This window comes from Coenobita brevimanus, chromosome 112 (genome assembly GCF_032717465.1).
Source record: "Coenobita brevimanus isolate Jiangsu-jjx chromosome 112, ASM3271746v2, whole genome shotgun sequence".
In the NCBI taxonomy this organism is placed as follows: Eukaryota; Metazoa; Arthropoda; class Malacostraca; order Decapoda; family Coenobitidae; genus Coenobita; species Coenobita brevimanus.
The window spans coordinates 24,321,065-24,333,812 of record NC_137065.1 but is presented as its reverse complement, the minus strand read 5'-3'; positions in this window follow the sequence as shown (position 1 = coordinate 24,333,812).

Genomic DNA, 12,748 nt, shown 5'->3' with positions numbered 1-12,748 from the left:
GTACTGCGAGCTCACTTTCACTGTATCCTGAGGTCATTTTCTTCTGTTCGTGCTTTTCCTTATATTATATTTTTTTATGCAGAAAAATCTCATACTTGGCTAAGTTCTTATTGTTCTGGAGGAACTGCACAAAATATTTTCTCATTTACTAACAAAACCAAATTAATTTGCACTCATGTTGCACTGGATTAGTGTTACACTTATTTGCGCATGTGTTGCAAGTTCACTTACAATGTAATCTGTAGTTGTTTTCTTATACTCTTATTTTTCCTTATTTTCTACATTCTTATGTAGTAATATCAATATGTGCACTATTTACACTTTCCCGCACACCAGTGCCTAGTATCTTAGCTCAGTGTGCTAACCAAAGAACCACTCAGTGTACAGTGGCACCTTGTGCTCACTTCATTGGTAATGCACTGCCTTGCACACATGTTGCATACAAGCACTCACCAACATATCAAACTACAGCTACTCACACAACATAATACCCAACATCTGGAAGCATGGCAATATCATCACTATCCCTAAACCCAACAAAGACCCCAAGTTACCCTCCTCACATCGCCCCATCACACTCCTCTGTACCCCCTCTAAAGTCACTGAACGACTGATACTACGAGTACAACTAGTCACACCTCACAGTCCCCTAGCCCAGTCACAACATGGCTTTAGGCCACTATACTCCACAAACACCCTTCTTACAGACCTTACACAGAGAGTTTTCGATGGCATGAATTCAGCTAGGCCACCACACAGAACAATCTTAATCACACTAGACATTAGCAAAGCTTTTGATGCCATCCCCAGCCACAACCTCACAAACAAAATACCCAACACAAACTTGCACAATAACACAAAAAGATAGCTGGCAAACTACTTACAGGCAGATGTGCACACGTAACATTTGCCGGTCAGTCTTTTAACATCAGAAACTTCACAAACGGCGTCCCCCAAGGATCTGTTTTGTCCCCTACACTCTTTAACCTATATATGCACGACGTACCCACACCCCACACACCACATATACACATAGCTTCCTATGCAGATGATATAACACATATACGCACCAAAACGCAAACACAGCTGCACACAGCATTCAACCTTACCTCAACACACTACAAGAAAGGTTCACCACAAACAGGCTCAAAATAGCCCCAGTCAAATCTACAGTGACTCTTCTCACAAACTGGACAGCAGAACACAGTCACATCCCACACCTCACCATAAGCAACATTCCCCTACCACACACGCACACACATAAAATCCTTGGTGTAACATACAATACATCAATGTCATTTAAACAACACATCACAAACATTAAAAATAAAATAACACCAAGACTCAATGCCTTGAGGTCACTTGCCCATACAACATTCGGACACAACAAAGAAACCACCACCACAGTATACAAACAATACATACGTTCAGTGATGAATTATACAAGCCTTGCCTGGGCTTCTAACCTCACCAAAACACACTACAACACTCTACAGACCATACAGAACAAGGCCCTAAAAATAATCACAGGCTGCACAGCTACTACACCCACAGACCACCTACATCAAGAAACCAAAGTCCTCAAAGTCAAGGATCACCAGTTTCTTGCTGCAGCCTCCACAAACCCACAACATCCACTACAGTACATGGCAGCACATCCACCCACACCAAGGAACATCAAAACAACACCCAGTACACGATACCATACACAAATACTGTCATCTTTCCCCCCTCGCCCACCTCAGACCAGCTTCCAGAAGCATATCCACACTCAGATCATTCGCCGCTCCATTCAGTCACTTAAAGACAACACACAGCTGCATGCACGGCCTCCTAACATCCACCCTTCTGAATCCTATCTTCCTCGTGAGGACAGGGTCCACCTGGCCAGGCTGAGATGTGGGCACCATCCAGCCCTCTTAAGCTACCAGAAGAGGCTGGATGACTCCGTCGCTGATGCTTGTCCAGGATGCAACACAGCACCCCATACTATTAAGCACATTATGGAAGACTGCATTGCACACAATCACCTACGCCAACAACACAACATACACTCTTTGAGAGCTCTGTGGGAAAGCCCGGTCTCGGCCATGGCCTTCCTAAGGGACTCGGGGCTGTTTAGCCAGACTGCCTAGAGAACAACTACTACTACTACTACTACACATGTTGCCGTCACTAACTGTTCAAGCAGACATGGCACCATCTATACTGTTTTTCCTTGCAGGTGTGCACCCGAAGTTCAACATGCGGTGACACAAGATGTAGTCTGCTTGGGTGACCTTGTCAAACAGTACAGCAGCACTGTCTCCTTGATGCAATTGTCTGAACACATCCATACTCTGCCACAAGCTCATGCATGAGTTCTTTCTCAAACTTATGTAGAGAGAGACATGTGTCAACAACCATGCCCGAACCATATGAAATGTATTCCAAACAGTAATACCAAGAAGGTGTAGGAACACCTTCTTGTACCACATGCTATTCTTCCTGAGACAGTTGATGGCACCAATCTGCATATCAGACTTATCACTGGGCTGCATGTTTATACCGAATTCTTAAGCACAGGCTCCTCGGTCCTCTGGTCCTGCACCCTAGTGGCCTGCATTTCACCCTAGTGAAGATGTTGACCTTCCACTTTTCATTCCAGTGGATGGTCATCATGCTACCAAATTTCCTTATGTGTAGAGCCTCCTTCTTGGACTTGGTGGGGAGGCAGGTTTTGCTATTGGGTCTGACAGTGTGACAAGTTCCTGCTCCACATTCAAAGAGAAACTTTATCAATGCCTGGGATGTGTAGAAGGTATTTATGAACAGAATGTGGTGAAGTACTTGTCCATTAGCTCTCTCAGAATAGTACCTGAGAAGCCATGTCGGTTGTTACGTGGGAAATACGTACCTGACACTGCATACTGTACAGGTTGAAAATAAATGTCAATAATTCTTTGACTCCTTATACCGCGATACCCCATGATTTTATTTGTTTTTACCATGATGTTCTGTATTTTTTTTACATCGATTTATTATTAATATATTATTTTCAGTTGAACGATGACACTTGAGACTCATGTAATTCCAATGAGTCTTATATATATTTTGTGGTATTTATCCACATTCCTAAAAGAAAATATCGTAAGTAGTTCAAAAATTTTATCATAAGGGTCCCTAAGGGGAGGTTCAGCGCTTCACTAAGGGCCCTAAGGGGAGACGTTTACACGTCCAAGAGGCAAGACTGTGTCCTCCAGCCTAGGGTGTTTCCTTCTCCTAATCCCATTATCAGTTTCTACATAGACTTCTAATCCTCTAAAAGGTATTTTGATAGTATTAGACCTATATTAATAATGTTTTGAAAGCGAAATCTTCCATGAAAATTGTGTGATACAAGAAGTACTATTGCGGACACCCGATCCTGACCCACTTAGTATCTGCCTGGTGCTTCTGGCAACCGAACTATAGTAGGCTGTTGCGTTTTATGAATGAACTCTGGCACTGTTGGTAACCCTGAAGTGTTTGGGATGGGTAACATACGTTTGGTTGCATTTATTATGGTTAATATAGGATAAATGTAAACGATATTATACCTATAACCTTTAAATATTTATTATATGGTGCTGGATCCCACTGCATATCCCCGCACATTAAAGTGTGATTGTATTATGAACACGCCAAAACAGTAGCCCGGGCAACATACAAATGTTAGGCTCACCAAACGTTGGTAGAAAGCCAAAGTGAAGGAGCGAAACAGAACCGAAATATTCAGGAAAATATTTGGTAACTGAGTGATGTTAAATACCGATTATATCTGTAAAACACGTAAAAGTATATAAGAAGAAAAAAAAAAAAGACGCAGGACATTAAACGTTGTATGGATTCATAGACGTAAGGAATCGGCAAGGTTGGCCACCCTTCACCACCAACCATCCACCCACCGACTCAGACTTTCTTTGACCTAAGATATTGTTCCCTCCGATAAATATAGAGTTCATTAGTTTTAATTTTAGGAACGACGCCACTGTAATACCATGTATTTTAAACCCATATACCATGTCCAAATTTAGTGATGACAGCCGAACACCTTTTTATTGCAACATGATATAAAACACGAATAAAACTCTCGTAACTGTTACTGTGATATCATAACGGTTATGGTTATATAATAAGTGTAACAACAGAGTGCTGGCAGTCATTACGAAAACAGCTGATATGGCAATGTGCACAGACGTCAGTCCATAGTAGTAGCTGTAAACTAGAGCATCTTATCATATGAGCTAGTGCATCCATCCAGCCATCCTCCTATGCAACATCCTTTCTACCAAAAGTCCGCTGTTACAGAGCCAAGACCCCCATTGTGAAATATTGTCGATGCCCTGGCTCTTGTAATTAACAGGTCCCGTAACATTTCACACATCACGGCTAATGTGATATTTTACGAATGTCAATCCCAAGTGCGTGACTGCAACCCCCAGAAGTTATGCATATCGGTGTATTCCGCAGAAAGAACACTTATGCCAAAATCAGCACACTCACACTTGTTACTCAAATGTGCCTTACCACTCTGTCTTTCTATCTATTGCCAGACGCCTCAATCCCGTAAGGGGTGACCACAAACAAATTGCCTCCATGTCTCCCTGTCTGGTGCCATTCACTGCCTTGCTCCCACTCACACTCCCTCTCTCATCCCTTCCACTCCATCCCTCCATCTCATCCTCGGCCTTCCCCTCCCTCTCTCCTCGAACCTCATGCGCATACATTCTCCTCGTTAGTCTCTCGCTCTCCATCCTTTCCACATGGCCAAACTACCTCGGTGCATTTCTCCTGACGCTTTCTATCACATCCACATCCACACCACAGAGCTCCATCACTTCCTCATTTGTCAGTCAGTCTCCCCATGTAACGCCACATGTTCCTTTCAAATAACTCATTTCCACTGCTCTCACTCATTAAAAATAAAAGTGATATGGCATATATAGTAGGACAGATAGTAGCATATTATTTTGCCCTTAATTTCTACCCTTGTAATGTGCTACAAGAGTATCATGCCCAACAATTCTTTGTCCAGGAATATCAGCCGTTACCTCATTCAAAAACATATACAGCAGAAATGCTTATCAGACTTATTGACTATCAGTATTTGCAAGGGAAAATAATCATTGACATGTCAGATAGCAATGTGGAATAAAACAGCATCATAGCATAATCTGTTTCAACATGCAGATATTTACACTAACATCTTGTAGCCTAACTCATATCATTTGCCATAAATGATTACCACAGAATCTGATTCTTTACGGCAAAAGATATTCAGTATTTGCTCGATCCTCCAATGTTATCTATGACAGCCTGCAATCGACTGGCAATCAAGGAAACATAGTTATAGATCAGTCTAGGATTACTCCTAAATAATTCCCACTGATTTCTCACGTGTTCCGCAAGTTGCTGTTGAGTCCTCTCCTGAGCTGGTTGCCATGTGTTAACCTTAAGCATATTACCCCAGATGTTCTTTTATGGGACTCATGTCACATCCCCGACTGGGCCATTCCAACAGTTCCAGATCTGAATGGTCAGCAAACCAATGTTGGACGGTGCGTGCAGTGTGAACCGGGCATCTGTCCTTGATAAATAATGTCCGTCCCTGAAATGGAAGGTCTCGGGTCCATACACAGGGAAGAAATACACCCTACAGTAACTCTATATATTGTGCTGCTGTGAACCTGCCTTCTATTTCTGTTATTTCTCCTATTCCATGAAGAGATATCCACCCCCAGACGCTACACGGCACGTGACCGCTTCGAGTTTCCTCAAAGATGTTTTCACGAGCAAAACTGGATTAGTGCAACTTCTAGTATAATATATATATATATATATATATATATATATATATATATATATATATATATATATATATATATATATATATATAATGAAACCCATTGGTCTACAGTTACGTAAACAACACTATACCCTAATAATTATGCCTGTAATATCTATTGCCTGTGATTGTAATACGTATTGTATTACGTAATTCGTGTCCGATTGAGCATATATTCTACATCTTAATTACGACTCGCAAAATGAACAGCCTTAGCAGTAATTCAACCACCTAATGGGTGCAAAGAGTAAAGTTCTCAAATCCACTATAAAGTTTCCTTGATTGGAACCATAATGAAGGCAAAAGAAACAGGCAATTTTAACAAACAAATGTTTAACCTGCAATTATTCCTCCTCCTCCAGCAATGCATTCATCCATAGGACGTTCATTTTTTTTTCTTTTTTTTTTTTTCATGTCAGTGAAGACGGCTCGTCCCCAATGCTCCAAATCATCCTGGACATGCTGTTCTGTGAACCTCATCCTCACTTCGCGGTGGCGTTCATTTAATTGTTTTTTCGCAGGTGTCAGGTGATGAATACCACTTTCGTGCAAACGACGTCTCACGGTGCAGGGAGTCACGTCCAGCTGCAATGTCTCTGTTACTGATAAAGCATTTGTAAAAGGGTTGTGACGAATTGCTTCTAGTACTTGCCGATCTTGCTCTGGTGTGGTTTTGCGTGCTGTTCTTCCCCTGTGGAGGTCACGAAAATCGCCTCTTTCGTCTCATCTTCTCAACCATAACCTTACCGTTGTTTTAGAAATGCCAAGGTCTGCTGCAGTTTCAAGTAAGCTTCTGCCACTCTCATTCCGACAATTCGATCCCACAGAGAGATTCTTTCCTTCTGCCTGTTCTTGTCTCGTTGTACTCTGGTCATAGCTTCTGGGTTCCGTCAATACTTTGGTTATAGCACAACCTCCACGCTTCTGGTCCGGCGGTGTGCGGCTGTTCTGACGTCAAGATATTACTCACACCATCTATTGGCTGATGAGCAATTCTGTCGTAGATGTTGTGAATCGGGTAACAACTGTGTCGTGTGTAATATTTATGGACAAAGTTACAGTGATAGCATTACAAGGTGTATGTAGTGTTAATGACTGTCTAACTAAATAACTATGTTAATGATTATTGTATCCCTCCTGTTTTGCATGACTGAGTGGTAATACACATTTGAGTAACATGTGTGGGTGTAATGTTCTCATCAGTGTCCATACTGAAGATTATCCAAACACTGCACTACTTCCGGGAACCACAACCCGGCACTAGGGATTGCCTTTCGTAATATAAACATCACATTAGCCGTGATGTGTGAAATGTTACGGGACCTGTTAATTACAAGAGCCAGGGCATCGACAATATTTCACAATGGGGGTCTTGGCTCTGTAACAGCGGACTTTTGGTAGAAAGGATGTTGCATAGGAGGATGGCTGGATGGATGCACTAGCTCATATGATAAGATGCTCTAGTTTACAGCTACTACTATGGACTGACGTCTGTGCACATTGCCATATCAGCTGTTTTCGTAATGACTGCCAGCACTTTGTTGTTACACTTATTATATAACCATAACCGTTATGATATGACAGTAACAGTTACGAGAGTTTTATTCGTGTTTTATATCATGTTGCAATAAAAAGGTGTTCGGCTGTCATCACTAAATTTGGACATGGTATATGGGTTTAAAATACATGGTATTACAGTGGCGTCGTTCCTAAAATTAAAACTAATGGACTCTATATTTATCGGAGGGAACAATATCTTAGGTCAAAGAAAGTCTGAGTCGGTGGGTGGATGGTTGGTGGTGAAGGGTGGCCAACCTTGCCGATTCCTTACGTCTATGAATCCATACAACGTTTAATGTCCTGCGTCTTTTTTTTTTTTCTTCTTATATACTTTTACGTGTTTTACAGATATAATCGGTATTTAACATCACTCAGTTACCAAATATTTTCCTGAATATTTCGGTTTTGTTTCACTCCTTCACTTTGGCTTTCTACCAACGTTTGGTGAGCCTGACATTTGTATGTTGCCAGGGCTACTGTTTTGGCGTGTTCATAATACAATCACACTTTAATGTGCGGGGATATGCAATGGGATCCAGCACCATATAATAAATATTTAAAGGTTATAGGTATAAAATCGTTTACATTTATCCTATATTAACCATAATAAATGCAACCAAACGTATGTTACCCATCCCAATCACTTCAGGGTTACCAACAGTGCCAGAGCTCATTCATAACACGCAACAGCTTACTATAGTTCGGTTGCCAGAAGCACCAGGCAGTTACTGAATGGGTCAGGATAGGGTGTCCGCAATAGTACATGTAAAGACGGCCTAGAACGGCTTTGTCAGCTGCTTGCCGTCCTGGAGTAAGACAGTGCAGACACGTACACCATTCTGATACCAAAATCTGTTTATTTAAATTTTGAAATAATAGTAATGAGTTCTTATCCTGTAAACTAACAACTAAAAGTTAGGGTGGTTAAAGGGCAAGTGCAGTATTGACTTCCTTGAAAATATTAATTTTTCACACTGAAACACAATTCTTTCATCTTATTAATTTTCCTGAAACTTCCTGGGTGTTCTAACACTTCCAGGGGTGCAAGTTTGGATGTAAGTCTGTGATTGGACTTCAACTAAGTCCTGGCACAATAACTCCGCCTCAGAGACAAGGTGCTGCATGACCCTTGTCTGTCAACCAAGTCCTGGCATAGTAAATCCGCCTTTGAGATAAGGTGCTGCATGACCCTTGTCTGATTTTCAAGTATTTTTCAAGCCTTGCCCAGACCTGGAACAAGTGCAGTCTCCCTGGTTTCATGTAATATGTATGAAGAGGAATTGCATTAATAGGGGACCACCATCTACAGCAAAGTTTTCGTCGACATCTCTCATGATCATACCCTGCTCCTAGAAAATTACAAGGGAAAAAACTCTACAGAGTCAAGAATTTAGATGTCTAGTACTACTTGAAGGGCCTATGCTGTCATGTCTATCTTGTTCTCTTCACCAAGTTATAGTGCTGGGAACTCTTTATAACGGGTCCATTTATTAGATTTTTATAATGTACTCTTAACAGTTCTCCAGTATTTCATATGTTCATAGCCCATAAATTAAATGTACTTGTCAGTTATTTTGAAAAAGGTTGTTTTTGGCCTGTACAATACACAACAGAGTCCAACACACATGAGGTGCCAAGCATCGTCAGGGGTAGTAGTCAAAAAAAAAAAAAAAAAAATTTGCCGCAAGTCGCTCCCAAAGTTTGGCTACCTTTGAACATGTGTTACTGGTTGTGGTTGACTGGGGGATTTAAGGCTTTTGTACACAAGATAGATGAAAGTGTATTGAGTGAGAGCTTTGTAATGATTTGAATGTAGGCATTATATAGGCATTAGTATATATCTAAAACACAGTGTACAGCATGTAGTGTCTGCTGGAAACGTACACAACTTCTCACTAGGGATGTCAATTCACACAATGTCTATCCAAAATCTTGTCCCAGACCATCAAGAATCCTCAACCATATGATGTATTTCAAACATCCTCGTAGCCCAAACGACCAAGAATTTCATGACGTATTCAAACACGTGGAGTAGCCAACCCTATAGTCGTTCTATTTTATCAAGGCAGTTTGGGTCGGGCTCTCTGGGACCTCACTCTGTTAGCTCTGTTGCCACATCGTCGCCACACACGTGCTCTCTCTCTCTCTCTCTCTCTCTCTCTCATATTATATATTAACTACTACTAATTGTATTTTCTTAATTTTTTCTCTTGTTTTCGACTTTTTTTCCATACCACCCCTGAGGTAAAAGTCTATAGGTGCGTTTTTTTTTTTTTTTTTTTTTTTTTTTAATAGCTTCCATGGCGGGAGACTGACCGAGTATGACCCACTCACGCAGGGCTGTCCCTCGTGTCACCACCTGACAACGTCTCAAAGGCAACTCTGACAAGTCTTATGAGATTTATACTATACTACAGCTTTTTTATTGAATTACATCTATACAGAGTGTTTAAAATTCGTTTATAAGTAGTTACTAGCTTAAAATAGGAGAGTGACAGAGAGAGAGAGGTGAACACAAATAATTACACGTGTGTCAGCGGTGATGTGACAACAGAGCTAACAGTATGAGGTCCCAGAGCGTCCCACCCAAACTGCCTTCATAAAATAGAATGACTGTAGTCGGTTAGTCCACATGAATGGAAGTCTTCCAGACACTACAACACACACACACATCCTCTCCAAGCTGTATATAATGTCGGAGATATTCCCTTCAGAGCAGAAAGGGAAGAGAGGGGCTAGAGAGAAGGTACAACTCCAGGGTCATTAGACCGTCACATTCCGTTACGCTGTGACTCACTATTGATATAACTGTGCAATAAACTTCATAACCCAAGAGTGCTGTAACTCACCTCGTTGACACTACGTCTCACTAGTTTATTCTGGCTGAGCTTAACGATCCATAATGGACTTCCCTATCTCTCCACAAGTATCTAAGACCATGCTGTCGAGATGAGGACTGAAAATTACTGTGCTATAATATACGATTTATGTGCAATATGTCAGTCGCTAATAGTTATGGCCAAGATAAGAGAGCAATTAGAGGCGTAGTTCTGTTATATACTTGCTGTTTAAAATATTCCAGGTCATTAAGTTACGATTCTAAGTTAATTTTAGGGTAGAGGATGCCTTTAAAAATGGTAATTATTACACACAACTTCAATATGCAACAAGTGAAAATAGCTGAATATGTAATGATGGCGAATGTGTGTAACAATCTGAATAATAATGATAATCATTGTAATACTATTAATAATTATAGTTTTGATATTAACAGTAACAATACAAAGGTTAGTAGCAACGATTACTGCCACAAGAATATCATATTTAAGTGTGAATGTTTTGTATCACTAGGAGAGTAGTCTTTGCTCACTGTCCATAAACTGTTTACGATCGTCATCAAGGGGGGACAGGGAGATAGGAGAGGCATGTGACATTGTTGCACAACAAACGATAATAACACAAACATGCACAGTAAAGGTAACAAAAGGAGGTAAATGTCAGCATAGGGGCCAGGGGTAGAATACAGCACGGCCACACAAAGAGAACTTACACCAACATCACAGTGACTTGCACAAACCATGAACCTGGGTGTCAGCCAGCCACTCACAGAAAAGTGGATGCAGAAGCATGAGTTCTCATTGACTGCCGACTCAGGCACGGAGGCCTTGAGCTGCTCCAAGATAGCATGAATGTTACCCCCTATGACTCACTCTGGGGCCTGGGTTGCCTCTCTGCACCATGCATACAGGTGAATGAACCTTTCATCTCTGAGGTTTTTCGACTATACTTCCAGTGCTGCAAGAGCTAAAGTGACTTTAGCAGCCACGGCAGGAAGGTTGAATATAGTGTTATTCAACATAAAATGTGTTTCTGCTTGGGTGGCGCATTACTCATGACACGTAACATCTCATATCCTGTCTTGCAGCCACAAACAAAAGAAATAATATGAGTCCAAAACAATGAATTTTGAATGACATGTACTGGATAAATGTCAGTCATCCCCAGAATAAAACAAGTGACCCATGTACCACCACTTTCTGGAAAGGTCAGAAGAAAACTAGTGAAAGATTCCTTTAGCATGGTCAGAATTGGGCGAATTTTCCACAACCTGTCACTTGATGGAAGTCCTAGGTGGGGGGATAAGTGTAGGAATCATAGTATGGCCTACATGAATTCCCAAAGACAGGTGTGGCTGTTAGATTGTCCAATATCCAACAGTCCTGAATGGCATGCTCTTTTACATGGGCCATGAGCATTGTCCGAGCTAGTCACTTGTATAATTCACCGACCTCCACAGGAAACCGATCCCTCGTTTGATCTGTCACGGAAAGGGAAGTCGAGCCAGTCAGGGAAATTTCTAATATCAGTTGATCTCATGCACCAGGTATTCCATCATGTTAATGTAAAAAGTTATGTGAAAAAAATCCAAGATGCATGAGTTGGGTGTCCCTGAGAAATTTGCCTGAACATTTCCCTGAGCATAATCAATTGCAGCTGCTATGGGCTCAAACCCTACCCCCTCCTCCCACACAAAGGTTTCCATTGTCTCTGCAGATTTCTTAGGGCAATGGCACGCTCACCACATACATCTCGGCCCCTTGACGAACCACCATGCTCCCATGCACAGCCTCTTGCATTTACATAGCAGGGAGGGGAGGGAGAATACAGTGGATCAGAGGGTGATGATTCTCCATGCAACGATGCTTAGGGAGTGCTTGGAGGCAATGCGCTCTCCTGCAGCTGCCCACGTGGTCACCCCTGTGGTACTAAGGATGAAGATGAAAGACCAGACTGTGGGGACGTCCCTCATGAAGTCCTCGGCTGAAGCAATGTGGATGTTAGAGGCACAGAGCCTCTTCATTGCCATCGCCTAAGTGGCTGGGTGGCTGAAATGTGACATTTATTTTGCACATGACTTCCAACCGCCGGAGCTTCGGCGCCAGAATATGGTGCCTCAGAGGAGTTCCCTGAGGCATTGGAAGGGTATGGGATATGAGCAGCCACTGTGGGATTATTGGCAGGCACTACGAGATTATTAGCAGACAATATTGGGATTGTCAGACACATTCTCAAGTGGCAGCACAGTACCATGGGAGGAAGGACATGAAGGTGGCCGGGGCATGTCGCTCCCCACTTTATAGCTCCCGCATTCAGATGTTGTATTGCCATTTAATAATGACAACACCGTCATTTCTAACACCCTGCCAATTACACTCTCACTCAGCCCCTTCCCTGGATGAATGGGAGACTTAGCAGGGGTGCAGTGGCAAGGGTCCGTGGGGGCCACCCACAGCAGGGAGAGAATTGGATGATGCGGATTCG